This window comes from Aquarana catesbeiana, linkage group LG09, assembly GCF_042186555.1.
Source record: "Aquarana catesbeiana isolate 2022-GZ linkage group LG09, ASM4218655v1, whole genome shotgun sequence".
Taxonomy (NCBI): Eukaryota; Metazoa; Chordata; class Amphibia; order Anura; family Ranidae; genus Aquarana; species Aquarana catesbeiana.
In genome coordinates this window covers 203,057,683-203,077,651 of record NC_133332.1, presented here as the reverse complement: position 1 = coordinate 203,077,651, position 19,969 = coordinate 203,057,683, and the positions used below count along the sequence as shown (strand labels likewise).

The 19,969-nt window shown below is 49.4% G+C and overlaps 1 protein-coding gene across 5 annotated transcripts in view; it reads right to left on the bottom strand.

Annotated features, from left to right (window-relative positions):
• The window catches only part of WDR5 (WD repeat domain 5), an 81,971-nt gene extending 66,621 nt beyond the window's left edge, over positions 1-15,350 (bottom strand). For 2 of the 5 annotated variants that reach the window (XM_073599588.1, XM_073599590.1), the window contains exons 1-2: positions 15,192-15,350; positions 12,934-13,239 (exon numbers count right to left, since the gene is read on the bottom strand). The gene's annotated coding sequence lies outside the window, so the exon portion shown is untranslated. The remainder of the gene's footprint in view (positions 1-12,933; positions 13,240-15,191) is intronic. The other 3 variants (XM_073599589.1, XM_073599587.1, XM_073599586.1) reach the window with 3 other exon arrangements.
• Between the last annotated feature and the right edge of the window lie 4,619 nt (positions 15,351-19,969).

Genomic DNA, 19,969 nt, shown 5'->3' with positions numbered 1-19,969 from the left:
CCAAGGAACATACTGATATGTCCTTGCACAGAGCAAAGTTTCACATTTTCTTTACCGTCTTCTGCATTTATAAATGTTCTCACAATGAGGATTGCACTTAAAGAGATTGTAAAGTCTAGTTAAAAAAAAAAAAAAAAAAAACACGTTATAGTTATCTGCTCTGTGTAGTGGATAAGCACAGTGCAGCCCAGATCATCCTCTTCTCGGGTCCCTCTTTGCTGCTCCTGGCACCTCCCTCCTGTCGAGTGCCCTCACAGCAAGCAGCTTACTATGGGGGCACCCGAGCCAAGCTGCAGCTCCATGTCCCCATTCAGACATGGAGCTGTCGTTTGGCTAACTGACTTTAATTGACAGCAGCTGGAGCCAATGGTGCCACTGCTGTGTCTGAGCCAATCAGGAAGGAGAGTCTTTGACGGCCGAGGGACTCGTGGATATCGCTGGACAAAGATAGGCCTGTTACACACAGAAGGCTATTTATCTTAATGCAGGGAGTGGCCTCAGTAACCTACAAGGATTGCCCTGCAGAGAGGGCCTCCCGAACCTATTGCTAGCTCCCTGCGGAGATGGAGCCCAAGGAATTTAGCTATAGATGTATAAAGAACAAAATTCCACAAAAAAGGTTTACATCTACTATTAGAATTTGTGTGTTCAAAGAAGCACTACTGTTACTGAAGCATATATCTTGATGTAACCTACAGCGCTCTTCCAGCAGGGATTGGCCCCCAGGAACCCACACAGCACTGCCAGCACGCATGGGCCCCCAGGAACCCACACAGCACTGCCAGCACTGCCAGCACGCATGGGCCCCCAGGAACCCACACAGGTCTGCCAGCACGCATGGGCCCCCAGGAACCCACACAGCTCTGCCAGCACGCATGGGCCCCCAGGAACCCACACAGCTCTGCCAGCACGCATGGGCCCCCAGGAACCCACACAGCTCTGCCAGCACGCATGGGCCCCCAGGAACCCACACAGCTCTGCCAGCACGCATGGGCCCCCAGGAACCCACACAGCTCTGCCAGCACGCATGGGCCCCCAGGAACCCACACAGCTCTGCCAGCACGCATGGGCCCCCAGGAACCCACACAGCTCTGCCAGCACGCATGGGCCCCCAGGAACCCACACAGCTCTGCCAGCACGCATGGGCCCCCAGGAACCCACACAGCTCTGCCAGCACGCATGGGCCCCCAGGAACCCACAGCTCTGCAAGCACGCATGGGCCCCACAGGAACCCACACAGCTCTGCCAGCACACATGGGCCCCCAGGAACCCATACAGCTGTCCCTGCAACCTAAAAAAAAAAAAATAATACCCACAAATAGACCTCCAATGTCTCCCCCCCAAAAAAACAGATCTCTAATCAAGCATAGGCCCTCAGTAATCTATGGACCCCCCCCCCCCCCCCCACACCCCCACCCCCCGAGGAGATTGGCTCCGAGGAACTTGGAGTGGGGAAAAGTAAGTTTGCCCGCTTACAAAGAAATTGAAGGTCTATAATTTTTATCATGTGTGCATTTTAAATGATAGAGACAGAATATCAACCAAAAATCCAGAAAACACAAGATACAAATGCTATAAATGGAGTTGCAGTACAGTGAGTAAAATAAGTATTGATCTCCAAGAAAAACATGACTTGGTAGAGAAACCCTTGTTGGCAAGCACAGAGGTAAGACGTTTCCCGAAGTTGGTGACGCCGACCAATCAGAACCCGCGTAGCCCGTCCTGTCACCGCAGGCGAAGAGGAAAGAAAGCCGCGGGGGATTTCAATATATGCAATCTGTCAGAACGGGTGAACGCCGGACTCCAGGTTAGCGGGATTTTGGGGGGGAGGGGGGGGGGTTGATTGGGGTCCAGTGTAAGTTAACCTTACAGATTTTCTGTAACGGTGAACTTAAACTTTAAGGTTCCTTGGCCGTCGTTCGGTAACTCGAAGTTTCAGCTCCCTCCATAAAATGTTCCATAGGATTAAAGGTCAGGAGATTGGCTAGGCTACTCCATGACTTTAATGTGCTTGTTCTTGAGCCACGCCTTTGCTTCCTTGGCGGTATGTTTTGGGTCATTGTCATACTGGAAGACCCATCATCCAAGATTAAATATGACCCCGTACATTGGCCCCTCAATGCAGCAAAGTCGGTCTGTACCTTTAGCAGAGAAACAGCCCCAAAGCATAATGCAGTTCAATGAGTAAAATAAGTATTTGATCCCAAGTAAAACATTACTTCATACTTGGTAGAGAAACCCTTGTTAGCAAGCAGAGCTAAGACATTTCTTGTAGTCGATTACCAGGTTTGCACACAGCTAAGGAGGGATTTTGGTCCACTCTTCTTTACAGAGCTTCTCTAAATCCTTAGGGTCTCTTGGCAACTCAAGAGTTTCAGCTTGGCTCTCATATTCGGCCCGTGTCTTTGAGCATGGTGGGAAGAATGGGAAACTTCTGGCATGGCTGGCTAAGGGTAGCATACCGTCAACTCCCATAGGCTCTATCAGGGACAGCTCAGGCCTATTACTCACTGCGCCCAATAGTATCAACAACCGTTTTAGGGAATATTTTGAAGAAGTATATTCCTCCCAGGCCGATATTACTGAACCGGCCCTCTCTTCCTTTCTTGACCCACTATCTATCCCTGTACTGTCTGAGGAGGCTAGAGAGGGCCTTGAGGCAGATATTACACTTGAGGAGATAGCTATGGGTCACCTCCATAGGGGCGGACGGCCTGCCATCCGAGTTTTACTCAAACTTTACTGAACTTCTGGGCCCCTAATTAACTTCACTCCTGACTAAGTTTGCAACACTGGAGGCTTTACCCGATTTGATGAATGAGGCAGTAATCGTGTTGGTTCTCAAGCCTGGCAAGGATCCTCTGGATTGTGCATCATACAGGCCCATATCCTTACTTAATGTTGATGCCAATCTTTGCTAAGGTCTTGGCCATCCGCCTGTCCCATGATATAGAAGACCTAATCGGAATAGATCAGACCGGGTTTATGCCAGGCAAAGGAACCGACAAATATCCGGCACCTTTTCTTGAATCTTACTGTACCACATGACAACCCGGGTACCAGAGTCATTGCCTCCCTGGATGCCGAGAGGGCATTTGACTCGGTTGAATGGACCTACCTGTGGGAGGTATTACACAAATTTGGGTTTGGCCCCAAGTTCATCCATGGCATTCGGCTACTATTCCATGCACCCAGAGCCCGAGTTCGTACAAATAATTGGGTATCAGATCCATTTAATTTGTTTCGCGGCACGAGGCAGGGATGCCCACTCTCCCCCAGCCTGTTTGCCCTGGCACTGGAGCCCCTGGCAATTTCGATTAGGAGTGCTCCGGATGTCCTGGGCCTGCGGGTGGGTATGTTGGAAGAGCGGCTGTCCCTGTACGCCAATGACGCGCTCCTATATCTGAACGATGCCGGTCCCTCACTACTAGCTGCCCTAAGAATCTTTGACGATTTTGGGGGGGATCTCAGGTATTAAAATTAACTGGACTAAATTGGTACTGTTCGTAATTGATGATGGTGCTGCATCGGGGGTCCCTTCCTCACCATTACAGTGGGTGGAGGAATTCAGATACCTTGGGGTCTTGATGACGAAAAATCCCTCTGACTATATAGAGAAGAATTTAACGCCGGTCATGAATACCTTATGTACAAAATGCGCTGCATGGGCAAACCTTCCACTAAATCTTCTGGGACCTATCAACCTCCTTAAGATGATACGGCCCAAATTTAACTACCTATTTAGAAACTGCCCTGTATGGGTCCCTGTCTCATTCTTTGGGGAGACTGATCGCTGTGTGGGTTCCTTCATCTGGGGTGGCAGGACTCCTAGGTTGGCACGCTCCACCGTCTGGCTGCCTGCCCATCAGGGGGGCCTGGCCCTCCCAAATTTTCAACTCTACGTCTGGGCTGCGATGCTTGTCTCGGTCCACTGGTGGTTTCAGAGCTCCAGGTCCAATGCTGCAGTCTGCCTTAAGGCCAACTGTTTGGGCTCGCTGGCTGATCTTCCCAACCTTCCCTACAGAGGCCCAGGGGCGTATCAAGAGATCCCAGGACCTACACAGGCGACGTGGAGGGTCTGGGTGGCTGCCAGGCGATGTTACTTGAAACCGGGTCAATGGTGCCCTGAACACCCACTTTGGGGAAACCCATCGTTGACACATTTCCACACCATCCCGGATCCGCAGGTTTGGGCCCGCTATGGTATCACAACTCTGAGGCACGTAATGCCCCGGGGCGAGTTGATGCCTCTCTCAGAGATAATGACTACTTACCAACTACCCTAATGGATGAGATTTAGAAACTTACAACTCAGGCATGCAGCTAATGGCCTAGTTCCCTCAAAAACCCCTCCAAGCCGATCCCATCGAGGAACTACTGATTCCTGGAGACCTTACTAAACCCCTTTCTAACCTGTATAGTGCACTCCTAGGTAAGGACTCCCCCAGGATAGAGAAACTATGAGAAATGTGGCATGGAGATATACCATCATTAGATAAAGAAGGTTGGGAGGACTGTCTTGACTATGGCCCTAAACTAGTAATAGCAGCCAAAGATAAATTAATTCAGGTTAAGTTCCTCCACAGGATCTATTATACTTCTCAGAGACTCCATCGTATCTTTCCAGATAGGGACCCCATGTGCCCCAAATGCAAACCTCAAATTGGTACTTTCTTTCACATGTTCTGGGACTGCCCCATCATAGCGACCTACTGGGTAACAGTGTTTAGTGAAATCAATTCTAGGATTGCAGATGTCCATTCCAGCCTCTCCTGAACTTGCCCTACTGTTCATGATGATGAGCAACGATCTCACCATCTAAAACTACTCACCTCCTATCTTCTCTTTTATGGCAAGAAGGAAGTCCTCCTAAAAATGGATTGACTCCTCTCCCCCATCACTCCCCGCCTGGGAAGCACAGATTGAGGCTGCCATCCCCATGTATAAGATTACCTATGTGAACAGGGGCTGTCCATGGAAATTTGAGAAAGTTTGGGCTCCATAGATATCCTCCTAATACCTGCCAATAACGTATCTATAAGATTACTGTCGGGATGGAAGGGGGATACAGATGTGGCGATTTATCCTCCTTACTATGTATTAGTACTTATTGAACTGTCATCTGTACCCTGCCCGCACCAGTCCGATTTCTGTAGGTAATGTCTAATTCATATGTAGTGTTATGTACTGTGTCCACTGGTATACTGAAATTACCCTTTATGACAATAAAGCACCTTTGTTAAAAAAAAAAAAAAAAAAAAAAAGGAGTTTCAGCTCCCTCCATAAATTTCCTATAGGGTTAAGGTCTGGAGTTTGGCTAGGTCACTCCATGACCTTAATGTGCTTCTTCTTGAGCCACTCCTTTGTTGCCTTGGCGGTATGTTTTGAGTCATTGTCATGCTGGAAGACCCATCCATGACCCATCTTTAGTGTTCTGCCAGAGGGAAGAAGGTTTCTAATCCAAGATTTTACAATACATGGCCCCCGTCCATTGGCCCCACCATGCGGCAAAGTTGGCCTGTACCTTTAGCAGAGAAACAGCCCCAAAGCAGAATGTTTCCACCTCCATGCTTGTCTGTAGGGATGGTGTTCTTAGGGTCATAGTCAGCATTTTTCTTCCTCCAAACACGGCAAATCCCCCTCCTCAAGAAGGCACATGTACAGGCCCGTCTGAAGTTTACCAATGAACATTTCTAAATGATTCAGAAATGCAATGGGAGAAAGTGCTGTGGTCAGACAAGACCAAAAATTGAGCTCTTTGGCATCAACTCAAAAAATGCTGACTATGACCGTAAGCACACCATCCCTACAGTCAAACACGGTGGTGTAAACATTATGCTTTGGGACTGTTTCTCTGCTAAAGGAACAGGCCGACTTTGTGTCACTGGGAAGCCGATGGACGGGGCCATGTATTGTAAAAACTTGGATGAGAACCTTCTTCCCTTAGCCAAAACACTGTATCATGGTATTACTCGTCATGGATGGGTCAGTTCCAGCATGACAATGACCCAAAGCATACTGCCAAGACAACAAAGTAGTGGCTCCTGAGATGTGTGCAAACCTGGTCACCATCTACAAAAAACGTCTTACTCTGTGCTTACCAACAAGGGTTTTTTCACCAAGTACTAAGTCGTGTTTTGCTTGGGGATCAAGTACTTATTTCACTCGCTGAACTGCAACTTATTTTATAACATTTGTATTGTGTGTTTTCTGAATTTTTGGTTGATATTCTGTCTCTATCATTTAAAGTAGTTGTAAAGCCCTGGACATGTTTTTTGTACATGCAAGGTAAAGGCATACTCGCATATAATAAACTTACCTTGGTTCACATTGATGCGATTTGACGTGTCAAATCACATGCCAAATCGCCAGCAATTGTCACATCAGAATCTGTGCGATGCCACACAGATTCCCAAGAGTAGTTTCTGTACTACTCTTGGCGATTCTGGGGTGAGATTTCAGATTGCAGAAACCTGCACAGATGTCTCTGAAATCACCCCCAAAATCAATACTGACATGCGGGAATAAAATCGTGCGAGTTCAGATTTCATTCCCGCTGTCAGTGTGAACCAGGGCTAAAACAAAGTTTCTCCAGTGCCGAGATGTAAGTGCTGCAGGCGCTCTCATTTTCAACTGTCTTGGTTTGCAGATTCCGGCTCTGTGTCTGGTCCGAAGCCACAATGTCATTACTGCGCATGTGTGCGGGAGCCGCTGTTCACGGCATAGGGCTCTGAAGAAATGACACGGGTGGCCGTTCCTTTAGAGTGTATGTGCCAGTGATGTCACTGACTGCATGTACACTAAATGGTGCACGTTTAGGAGATATTTACACTACCTATAGGCAAGCCTATAATCAGGCTTACCTATAGGTAAAAGCAAGAGATGGTAGTTTACTTCCACTTTAAAATACACTCATGATAACAATTATAGACCCTTCATTTCTTAGTAAGTGAGCAAACTTACAAAATCTGCAGGGAATCAAATAATTATTTTTCCCACTGTATGTAACTTCAGAGAGCAAATTTGCACTTTTTTCTTTACCGTCCCGAGTCCAAAAATCGATTTGAATCTTGAATCGAGTTGAGAGGTCAGATCGATTCAAAATTTCAGCAAATCAATTTTTTTCACCAGGACCAGCGCGGACAACGCGCCGGTCCTGAGGAGCTGCGGGCAGAAGTTTTTGGGTGAAGCCGCGGCTTGGGCCTAGTCCGCGAGGCTGGACACCGCGGACTAGGCCGAAGCCGCACCTTGCCTAAAAACTCCTGCCTGCAGCTCCTCAGGACCGGCGCGGTGTCCAAAAAAAAGAAAGAAACTCGATTCAAATCGTGAATCAAGTTTTTTTTTTTTTTTTTAAATAGATTTTTTTTTTTTTTTTTGAGAGAAAATCGCCCAGCTCCATTTACAACAGGGATTGGACAAGTGATGTAAAAACGTCTGGTTATTTTGAAGCCATGAGAAAACTTTTTCCTGTTCTGTGTGGAGTAGTTCTTACAAATCAAAATCATTTTGATTTTCAGGTGTCATTGTCTCTATCAAAGTATTGTGTATATTAGATAGCCAATGTTTTGTAATACTTCCTTACTTGAAGATACTGCTGGTGAAAAAACACTTTATGATGACCCAGAAGCAGCAGAAAGTGTTTCTGGAATGAGAATTCTGGAGGGAAACCCTACTAAAAAAACTTTCATCCTGGTCCTCACTTTAGTCCATATTTTTAATGTCTTCAGGGCATCTCTGGCATGCCAGGATGTGTTTTGTCATCCTTGTGACATTTGGAAAAACCAAGTTAGACTTACCGGTAACTTGTTTTCCAGAAGTCTTTCAGGACAGCACCTGAGAGATAGCGACTCCACCCACCGGAAACAGGAAACACCTTCTTCCTCCAAACTTTAAAGGGAGGCGCCTCCCTACCATACCTCAGTTGTAGTAGAGAAGACCTCCGGCCCCGGCTGGAACACAAACACATACGTTAGTCACAGCATAGTATATACAATACAATAGGGCGGGATGTTGCTGTCCTAAAAGACTTCTGGAAAACAAGTTACCGGTAAGTCTAACTTGGTTTTTCCCAAGGCGTCTTTCAGGACAGCACCTGAGAGGATAACAGAGACTTACCCCCTTAGGGCGGGACAACAGCTTGCAGGACCTTTCTGCCAAACGCCTGATCATTAGCAGATGTGAGGTCCAGCCTGCAATGTTTCACGAATGTGTGAAAACTCGACCATGCTGCCGCCTTGCAGATTTGTTCAGGGGTGGCACCAGCTCTCTCTGCCCAAGTGGCCGCTAATGCTCTTGTTGAGTGTGCAGAAATTCCTGCTGGAGGAGACACACCTGCATGCGAATAAGCCTCTGAAATGGCTAGCTTCAGCCACCTTGCTAAAGAGATTTTAGAAGCCTGGCAACCTTTCCTGTTGCCCGAAAATAGCACAAACAGAATCTGAATGTCTAAAGAGCTTTGTCCTTTCCAAGTAACATAACAAAACTCTTCTAACATCCAACATGTGAAAACAAGTCTCCTTCTCCCCTACTGGGTTGGGGCAGAAGGTTGGAAGTACAATGTCCTGAACACGATTCTGTACTGAAGCTACCTTTGGTAAGAATTTCTGATCTGTTCTAAGTATAACCCTATCTGGGAAGATAGATAAATAGGGTTCCTTAACTGATAAAGCATTAAGCTCACTGATCCTGCGTGCAGAGACCATGGCAATCAGAAACACAGACTTAAAAGTGAGATATCTGAGTGGCACTTCTTCCAAAGGTTCAAAAGGACTCCTTGTTAGAGACTGGAGGACTATCGACAGATCCCATTTGGGAAACAACTTAAGTGGTGCTGGTCTGGATCTCGTAAGGGATCTGAAAAATCTGGTTACCAACGGATCTGAGGCCACAGATCTTTCTAGGAACACTGCTAGCACAGCCACCTGTACCTTCAAGGTACTAACTGCTAGTCCCTTGTCAGCACCAACCTGTAAAAATTCCAGAATGGAAACAAGACTCCCTGGGTCCTGGGCAGATGAATTACACCATGTATTGTAAACCTTCCAGACTTTGGAATAGATATTTCTAGTCACCCTTTTCCTACTGGATAATAGCGTTGAGATTAACCGGTTGGAAAAACCTTTGCTCCTTAAGAGCTGCTCTTCAGACACCAGGCTGTGAGCGCCAAAGTGGCTACCTCTGGGTGATTTACTGGCCCCTGAAATAGTAAATCGTGCCTGAGGGGCAGATGCCAATAAGGCCTGACCGCCATTTTCAGAACGGTTGAAAACCAAGCCCTTCTTGGCCAAAAAGGCGTGATTAGGATAACCGGTACCGTTTCCCTTTGAATTTTTCTTAATACTAAGGGAATTAACTGGAATGGGGGGAAAGCGTAGCAGAGATGGAATCTCCATGGATACGCCAAGGCATCTGTTCCTAGAGACCCGTCGTGATTGCTTAGGGAAAAAAAATCGCGGAACCAAGGCATTCTCCTTTGAGGCGAACAGGTCCACCTCTGGCAGCCCCCACTTCTCAACAATCATAGCGAAAACCTCTGGGTTCAGCGACCATTCTGCTTCCTGAATGGGGTTTCTGCTCAGGAAATCCGCCACCCCATTCAGGGATCCCTTTAGATGGACTGCTGATAAAGACAGCAAGTGTCCTTCTGCCCAACGGAGAATGCTCATGGCTAGTACTTGCAGCGATTTGCTCCTTGTACCTCCCTGCCCGTTTATATAAGCCACGGCCGTGGCATTGTCTGTTAGTATTTGAACATGCTGGGCCTGGAGCCCCTGAGCAAATGACTTCAGAGCCAAGTCGATCGCCTTGAGCTCTCTCCAGTTTGAAGACTTGGTCGCCTCTTTCCTGGACCAGTTTCCCTGAGTGAAACCCTTTTCTAGATGGGCTCCCCAACCCCAGGAACTGGCATCGGTTGTAAGCCTTTTTTCGATTGGAAAGGCCCAGACTAACCCCTCCGATAGGATATCCTGCCTTTTCCACCACCATAGTGACCTCTTCACTTGGGTTGGAACTCTTACCTCTGAGTCTAGGGATTCCAAATTGTGATCCCAAGATCTCAGAAGAAAAGCCTGCAGATGTCTGAAGTGTAGTCTTGCCCACTGAACAGCTGGCATTGACGAAGTCAGAACACCCAGGGCTGACATGACCAATCTTACCGTCAGCTGCTGGTTGGTCTGTAAGAAAGACACTGTATCCTGGATTTTTCCTTTCTTCTCTGAAGGAAGAAAAATTCTTTGGCTTACCGAATTTATTATATACCCTAGAAACCGAATCTCCTGAGATGGTTCCAGGGAAGATTTTTGGAGATTTAGGATCCAACCTAGAGACTCCAGATAGCTGCATGCTCTGCTTAAATTGCTCCTCAATTCCTCTCTTGAGGGGGCGAAAAATAGCAGATCGTCTAAGTAAGGAATTACTGTGATTCCCTGAAGACGCAGCAGAGCTAGGGCCTCTGCCATTACTTTGGTGAAAATTCGGGGTGCGGATGATAGCCCGAAGGGTAGGGCTCTGAATTGCAGATGCTGAATTCTGCCTTCCAACCTTACCGCCAACCTGAGAAACCTCTGGGACTGGGATGAGATTGGAATATGCAGGTATGCATTCTTTAGATCCACTGACGCCATGAAACAACCTGGAGTCAGAAGATTTCTGGCGGTGAAAATTGAGTCCATCTTGAACCTTCTGTATTTGATGGCTCTGTTTAGTGGCTTTAAATTGAGAATTAAACAAAATCTTCTTGTTGGTTTTTTTACCAGGAAGACATGTGAATAGAAGCCCTCGTGCCATTCTTCTGGTGGCACTGGGATTACTACGCCCTGTTGCATCAGTTCCTCCAGAGAGGATTTCATGGCCAGGGCCCTTATTGGATCTCGAGGAGCATTTGTTACCAGAAACCTTCTTGTCCATTGGATCCCTTAGAACACCCATGTCTTCAAAAGACAGGTCTGTGGATCTTGAGACCTGTGAAAAGGCCGCATCCAACCTGGGCACCTTATTCCACACCGCAGAAGGGTCCTCCTCAAAAGGGAAGCGCCTTTTGTGGGCTCTGGAAAAAAAGGTTTTTTTTTCTGGATCTTGCCATTCTTTAGTAATGGCGTCAGAAATGACCGAATGAACTGGAAATGTTCGCCCCTTAGGCTCATTTAACCCTGCATACATGCGGTCATGAAGAGATAACTCCTTCTTTTCCTCACTTAAGCCAAGTGTAACATGGATAGCCTTAAGGAGTCCGTCTACCTCCTCTAGGGAAAGCTTAAATTTGGATGGAGCCACCTCCGCTTCCTCACCCTCCTCCTCCGAATCTTTAACGGAAGGAGTAGGGGACTGCTCCTCCCTGATAGAGGGGCCTTCAGGTAAAGCTTCTACCATGGGGATAGAAATAGAACCCTGGGAAGCCTCAGAAGTGGATGGCTGACTAGCAGCTGGATTGACTAAAGAGTCACGAAAAGTCTGAATCGTGGCGTATAGTTCCTTCTTTACAGAGGCAACCAGGTCATCACAAACTGAAGCTAATTCCTCCTTAACTAAAGAAGTGATGCATGTACTGCATAAGATTTTTTTCCAATTTTCTCCCATTTTGGCCCTGCAAGAAGGACATCTCTTTTTTGGGTCAGAGCTTTTAGCCTGTGAGAGAAAAACAAAAAAGGGAAAAAAACCAGGGGACCTTTTAGTGAGACCCGGTCTCAGCTACACAAGAATCACCCACAGGTGCACTAAGAAGAAACCAGTCAGCCTCTAGTGCCCAGACAGGCCCCTTGCCACTAGGGGGTAGAGAAAAAAGAAAAAATAGACCAAACCCAGGAAAAGGAAGAAAGGCAGACTTAAACTGCTGCTCCTACCTGAGCTTTACTGGCGCCTGTGCCTGTCCCCACCACTGCAGACGCTGAGTCCTCCATGTCTGGTGTGCAGCTCCTCACTTGTGGCTTTATATGCCGCTTCCGGACTCCCATAGTGCATCTGCACCGGACAGGAAGCAGAAGTAGGCGCCAGTTCCTGTCCTCCCTCCTCCCCCCTTGCATCCACGCCGGAAATGACGCTTCTGCTGACCCAGTGACCTCGTCCTGTCACTTCCGCCGCGCCTGCCGGCCAAAAAACATGGCGGCGGCGCACGCGCACCGCCGCTCCTACGACCGCACGGATCACCGGGTCTACGGCTCTCACCGAGCACCAGGAGGGGAAGAGGAGCCCGATTGCTACCGCTGCCGAGGCTTGGGTAGGCCGGGAGGACAGCGGGTCTCCTGAAGGAGGAAAAAAAGAAAGGAAGCCCCGTCCCCCAGGAGCACCTGAGAGAACCTGACTCCCCCTCAAAAAGATGTTCCCTCCGGGCCGAAGGAAACACAAAAACTGAGGTATGGTAGGGAGGAGCCTCCCTTTAAAGTTTGGAGGAAGAAGGTGTTTCCGGTGGGTGGAGTCGCTATCTCTCAGGTGCTGTCCTGAAAGACGCCTTGGGAAAAGAATATTTCTTCTCACAATATTTGCAAATTGCAGCTTTGCTCTCAGCATTAATTGCACTGTGGTAAGGTTTCCAAACTCTAGGATGTTGGTCTCACCATTTAAGGAGGAAAAGAAAAAACAATTTACTGACCAGGCTATATGAAAACATTATGCTGTGATGGTGGACAACACTAATAGGAAACATTTAGCCTAGGTTCACATTGATGCCATTTGGCATGCAATTTGCACCATCCAAATCAGTGCAACGCTGACTCTGCTGCACCACGCCAAAAGTAGTCTCTGTACTACTTTTGGCAACTTCAGGGTGCGATTTGTATAGACATCTCTGCAGGAATCTGCACAGATGTCTCTCAAATCGCCCCCAAAATCAGACTAACATGCAGGTATGAAATCGTGCAAGTTCAGCTTAAATCGCACGATATCAATCATGCTGTCAGTGTGAACCTGCGGTTAAAGGTTATAAAGAAACTACCCTCTTACCTGTCAATTAAAGTCTTAGAGCAAATGTGTCAAACACAAGGCCCCAATCCAGCCCGCCAGGGCATTTCATGTGGCCCTAGCATCCAGGGCTTTTTTCAACCAGGAGGCGGCGGAACTCTGTCACCTCTGGCTCTCTTCCTCCGCTCCCCACCGTCACTTGTAAACATAGAAGTCCGTATTTACACAGACAGCTTTCCCCTCGGCTCTCACAGTGGGGACAAGGCAGATGCAGTGTTGGATGGGGAATCAGCCTGTAAAAGTGCTGGACTCTGTAGCGAGGGGGGGGGTTGCGTTTCTCCACCTGTTCTGAGAAAAGTAGCCCTGGGTAAAAGGTATATAGTCTTATAGATACAATAGGCGCTTTGAGGGCAACCATAATGCTAACAGAGAAGCTTTTCATATTTTTCTGAAAAAGTTGCACAACTGATTAAAAGAGCACTGCTGTTACTGCAGCATATACAATGTTAGAACCCATAGAGCCCTCCCTGCAAGGATGGGCCCCCCAAGGAACCCATAGAGCCCTCCCTGCAAGGATGGGCCCCCCAAAGAACCCCCCCCCTGCAAGGATGCCCCCCCCCCCCCCAAGGAACCCACAGAGCCCTCCCTGCAGAGAAGGGCCCCCCCCCCAAGGAACCCACAGAGCCCTCCCTGCAGAGAAGGCCCCCCCCCCCAAGGAACCCACAGAGCCCTCCCTGCAGAGAAGGCCCCCCCCCCCCCAAGGAACCCACAGAGCCCTCCCTGCAGAGAAGGCCCCCCCCCCCCCAAGGAACCCACAGAGCCCTCCCTGCAGAGAAGGGCCCCCCCCCCCAAGGAACCCACAGAGCCCTCCCTGCAGAGAAGGGCCCCCCCCCCCCAAGGAACCCACAGAGCCCTCCCTGCAGAGAAGGGCCCCCCCCCCCAAGGAACCCACAGAGCCCTCCCTGCAGAGAAGGGCCCCCCCCCCCAAGGAACCCACAGAGCCCTCCCTGCAGAGAAGGCCCCCCCCCCCCCCCAAGGAACCCACAGAGCCCTCCCTGCAGAGAAGGGCCCCCCCCCCAAGGAACCCACAGAGCCCTCCCTGCAGAGAAGGGCCCCCCCCCCCAAGGAACCCACAGAGCCCTCCCTGCAGAGAAGGGCCCCCCCCCCCAAGGAACCCACAGAGCCCTCCCTGCAGAGAAGGGCCCCCCCCCCAAGGAACCCACAGAGCCCTCCCTGCAGAGAAGGGCCCCCCCCCCCAAGGAACCCACAGAGCCCTCCCTGCAGAGAAGGGCCCCCCCCCCCAAGGAACCCACAGAGCCCTCCCTGCAGAGAAGGCCCCCCCAAGGAACCCACAGAGCCCTCCCTGCAGAGAAGGCCCCCCCCCCCAAGGAACCCACAGAGCCCTCCCTGCAGAGAAGGCCCCCCCCCCAAGGAACCCACAGAGCCCTCCCTGCAGAGAAGGGCCCCCCCCCCCAAGGAACCCACAGAGCCCTCCCTGCAGAGAAGGGCCCCCCCCCCCCAAGGAACCCACAGAGCCCTCCCTGCAGAGAAGGGCCCCCCCCCAAGGAACCCACAGAGCCCTCCCTGCAGAGAAGGGCCCCCCCCCCAAGGAACCCACAGAGCCCTCCCTGCAGAGAAGGGCCCCCCCCCCCCCCAAGGAACCCACAGAGCCCTCCCTGCAGAGAAGCCCCCCCCCCCAGGAACCCACAGAGCCCTCCCTGCAGAGATGGGCCCCCCAAGAAACCCACAGAGCCCTCCAAGGAACCCACAGAGCCCTCCCTGCAAAGATGGGCCCCCCAAGAAACCCACAGAGCCCTCCAAGGAACCCACAGAGCCCTCCCTGCAGAGAAGGCCCCCCCCCCCAAGGAACCCACAGAGCCCTCCCTGCAGAGAAGCCCCCCCCCCCCAGGAACCCACAGAGCCCTCCCTGCAGAGATGGGCCCCCCAAGAAACCCACAGAGCCCTCCAAGGAACCCACAGAGCCCTCCCTGCAGAGATGGGCCCCCACAGATACCCAGAACAGAAACAGTCCCTCAGAAGATACCAGGCACTCTCAGAACACACAGGTAAGACCTCAGAGATGTCTATGGACTTCCAGAATCTATAGCATATACATAAAGGGCCCAATGAACTCTTCGAGAGAATAAAGGGCCCCAATACCAAAGAGCGTGCTAAGGGCCGAGACAACGCCGAGACAACGCCGACACAGAGTACTAATAACCCAGAGGGAGAATCTGAAAGGGTCATGCCATAAAGCTCGAGATTCGCTAACCTTCAAGGCAGCGGAACCCCCCCATTACCTGTCCCTTGGGGTCGGGCCTCGCTCTCAGCTCCCCCGCCGGCCACTCATTGAATCCACCTCACACTGCAAGCGAGGAGGGAGCGCGCCAGGCCAAACCGAGGAGCGCCTACAGCGCATGTGCAATGACTCACTACGCCAGCCGCGTCATGCGATCCTACGCCTGCGCAATACTTAGACAGGCAGGAGAGATAGTACTGGGCATGCGTAGAGCCAGGATTAGACTACGCATGCGTCATTGCCTCCATCTCCGCTCTCGTCATCCCGACCACAACCAGGGGGAGGAGTTTTTCTTGTGTTGAAGGAATCTGTGGGGAAGGCGCTGTGGGCGTTCTATACAAGCAGGGGGGCGTATCTCAGTGTTACACCAACGAGGGAAGAGATAATCTCCTCATAGAAGGGAATTTTATGAAGTTTTATGATGACATACCGAAAAATTGAATGCTTACATTTCTGTAATTGTACTTTCCTGGTGCTTATCCATTGCAGCCTACATATGCATAGTTGCCAACATTGAAAAAAAAATTTAGGGACACTTTTTTGGCTGTAGGCGGAGTCTTATTATAATTAGGGGGCGGGGGCATGCATTTGTAGTTGTGGCACAGGGGGAAAGTAAAAATGTGACATGCGCGGGAAAAATGGGCGTGGTTTACGCAAAATAGTGGGTGTGTCTTAAATGGGTGTGGCTCAAATGGGGTGTGGTTAGAGCCTGAGATGAATAAGGGATGGGGAGGTACACAACAATAGAAATATGTGTATTCCAGAAAGTTTAACAATCAGCAGATAAAGATACTCCAAATACCTGGTGTTAGCACTTCAATCATCCTGGCACCATGGTTGTTATGGTGTCAGGATGATTGAAGTGCATTATTTCTATTATTACATTGTAATATAAAATGAAATCATTCAACTCACCATAATGCCGAATCAGTGGGATCCCTGAGCGTGTCACCTGCTATGTCGCCTGCCACCAGCAGAGTCCTTCCTTGCATCAGGTATCCCCAGCAGAGTCTGTCCTTACATCAGGTGCCCCCAGCAGAGTCCGTCCTTGCAACAGGTGTCCCAGCAGAGTCCGTCCTTGCATTAGATGTCCCCAGCGGAGCCCCCCTTACATCAGATGTCCCCAGCGGAGCCCTCCCTTACATCAGATGTCCCCAGCAGGGCCCTACTGACATCAGATGTCCCCAGCGGAACCCCCCCCTTACATCAGATGTCCCCAGCAGGGCCCCCCTTACATCAGATGTCCTCAGCGGAGCCCCCCTTACATCAGATGTCCCCAGCGGAGCCCCCCCTTACATCAGGTGTCCACAGCGGAGCCCCCCTTACATCAGGTGTCCCCAGCGGAGCCCCCCCTTACATCAGGTGTCCCCAGCGGAGCCCCCCTTACATCAGGTGTCCCCAGCGGAGCCCCCCTTCCATCAGGTGTCCCCAGCGGACCCCCCCTTACATCAGGTGTCCCCAGCGGAGCCCCCCTTACATCAGATGTCCCCAGCGGAGCCCCCCCTTACATCAGATGTCCCCAGCGGAGCCCCCCTTACATCAGGTGTCCCCAGCGGAGCCCCCTTACATCAGGTTTCCCCAGCGGAGCCCCCCCTTCCATCAGATGTCCCCAGCGGAGCCCCCCTTCCATCAGATGTCCCCAGCGGTGCCCCCCTTACATCAAGTGTCTCCAGCGGAGCCCCCCCTTACATCAGATGTTCCCAGCGGTGCCCCCCTTACATCAGGTGTCACCAGCGGAGCCCCCCTTACATCAGGTGTCCCCAGCGAAGCCCCCCTTACATCAGGTGTCCCCAGTGGAGCCCCCCTTACATCAGGTGTCCTAGTAGAACCCCCGCCCCTTTCCATAACACCGGCAGCGGGGCGGAGTGGGGCAGAGGGTGGACGACGACACAGGAGCTCCTTCTAGCTGCCCAGCCGTGTTCCTGGTCTTCTTAAAAATGGCGGCCGGCGGAGACAATGTCTCCGCCAGCCGCAGACCTCTAGCGGCAGCAGGTGGCGTCGTCTGGAAAATTGTAAAAAAACGGATTTCTCGGAACATTTCCCGGGAAACAATAATATCGTGAAAATAGTCTAAATCCCGGAAATGTCCCGGGAAATTCAGGACAGTTGGTAAGTATGCATGGATAGGAACCAAGAAAGTAGTTTATAAAAGCTCCCAACCTTGCAACTGGAAATGTTGGGCGCCCGGGCGGTATCAGGCCTGGCCACTTTGGGCTGAATATTGGGTGTGGTTTAAAGCCTAAGGCAGGCCATACAGGGATCGACTTTCGAAAGAATTTTCTTTCGAAAAATCTTATCTAAGAATTTTTGTTCGTATTTTGCACCATTAGTGGGCTGCAGCAACAGCCGATTTTTGTGCGGCAATCAAATTTGAGTAATCGGACGTGTTGGAAATTTTTTGAAAAACAAATGATTTTCTAATCAATGATGAGAGAATTGTGCGAGAAATGTAATCGAAAAAGAAATGCACATGTGCAAGAAAAGAACATTCCGGGAAAGAAGATTCCCAGCCACGAAAATTCTTTTCTGTAGCAACATGAGGTGAAATTGAAGGCTTGGTTGGCCGAATTTCGAAATCAATGGTGGCATCATCGGATCACAAAACGCATGTAAATTCTGGTTTTCAAAAGAAAATTCTTTCGAAATGCGACCATATATGACCAGCCTAACTCTACTTTTTTTTTTTTTAACAGATCTAACACTACTTTAACTTTCCCTTCACTTGACCCAATCTGCTTTATTGATTGATGGTGCTATATAAACTACAGTATCTAACAAAAGTGAGTACACCCCTTACATTTTTGTAAATATTTTATTATATCTTTTCATGTGACAACACTGAAGAAATTACACTTTGCTACAATGTAAAGTAGTGAGTGTACAGCTTGTATAACAGTGTAAATTTGCTGTCCTATCAAAATAACTCAACACACAGCCATTAATGTCTAAACAGTTGGCAACAGAAGTGAGTACACCCCTAAGTGAAAATGTCCAAATTGGACATTCCCTCCCTGGTGTCATGTGACTCATTAGTGTTACAATGTCTCAGATGTGAATGGGGAGCAGGTGTGTTAAATTTGGTGTTATCGCTGTCACTCTCTGATACTGGTCACTGGAAGTTCAACATGGCACCTCATGGCAAAGAACTCTCTTAGGATCTGAAAAAAAAGAATTGTTGCTCTGTATAAAGATGGCCTAGGCTATTGCCAAGATTGCCAGATTGCCAAGACCCTGAAACTGAGCCGCAGCACGGTGGTCAAGACCATACAGCGGTTTAACAGGACAGGTTCCACTCAGAACAGGCCTCGCCATGGTCGACCAAAGAAGTTTGGTGCACGTGCTCAGCGTCATATCCAGAGGCTGTCTTTGGGAAATAGATGTATGAGTGCTGCCAGCATTGCTGCAGAGGTTGAAGGGGTGGGGGGGTCAGCATGTCAGTGCTCAGACCATATGCCGCACACTGCATCAAATTGGTCTGCATGGCTGTCGCCCCAGAAGGAAGCCTCTTCTAAAGATAATGCACAAGAAAGCCCACAAACAGTTTGCTGAAGACAAGCAGACTAAGGACATGGATTACTGGTACCATGTCCTTTAGTCTGATGAGACCAAGATAAAATTATTTGGTTCAGATGGTGCCGCGTGTGTGGCGGCAACCAGATGAGGAGTACAAAGACAAGCGTAGTTGAATGAGAAGATTTGGACAGCCGCACACCGGGATAAACACATTAAATTCTTCTTTATTTGTAAAACAGGATCATAGGGTACATGAGACACCACTGGAGTGGAACAGCTCAACAGCTGACGCGTTTCACACTTATACAAAGTGCTTACTCATGTCCTATGGTCTGATGAGACCAAGATAAATGTATTTGGTTCAGATGGTGTCAAGCGTGTGTGGCGGCAACCAGGTGAGGACTACAAAGACAAGTGTGTCTTGCCTACAGTCAAGCATGGTGGTGGGAGTGTCATGTCTGGGGCTGCGTGAGTGCTGCCAGCACTGGAGAGCTACAGTTCATTGAGGGAACCATGAATGTCAACATGTACTGTGACATACTGAAGCAGAGCATGAACCCCTCCCTTCGGAGACTGGGCCGCAGGGCAATATTCCAACATGATGACGACCACTTCCTTGCTAAAGAAGCTGAGGCTAAAGGTGATGGACTTGCCAAGCATGTCTCCAGATCTAAACCCTATTAAGCATCTGTGGGGCATCCGCAAATAAAAGGTGGAGGTTCGCAAGTTCTCTAACATCCACCAGCTCCTTGATGTTGTCATGAAGGAGTGGAAGAGGACTCCAGTGGCAACCTGTGAAGCTCTGGTGAACTCCATGCCCAAGAGGGTTAAGCCAGTGCTGGAAAATAATGGTGGCCACACAAAATATTGACACTTTGGGCCCAATTTGGACATTTTCACGTAGGGGTGTACTCACATTTGTTGCCAGTGGTTTAGACATTAACGGTTATGTGTTGAGTTATTTTGAGGGGACAGTAAATTTACACTGTTATACAAGCTGTACACTCACTACTTTACATTGTAGCAAAGTGTCATTTCTTCAGTGTTGTCACATGAAAAGATATAATAAAATATTTACAAAAAACGTGAGGGGTGTACTCACTTTGTGAGATACTGTATATGTAATATCAGCTATGCAAAGTATACAGCACCGTGGTACAGGAACTTACCTTCTGGTGTGGGACCTTGTATTCATCGATACAACCCCAAATTCAACAAAAGTTGGGAGGCTGTGAAAATCTACCTAAAAACAGAATGCAATGATTT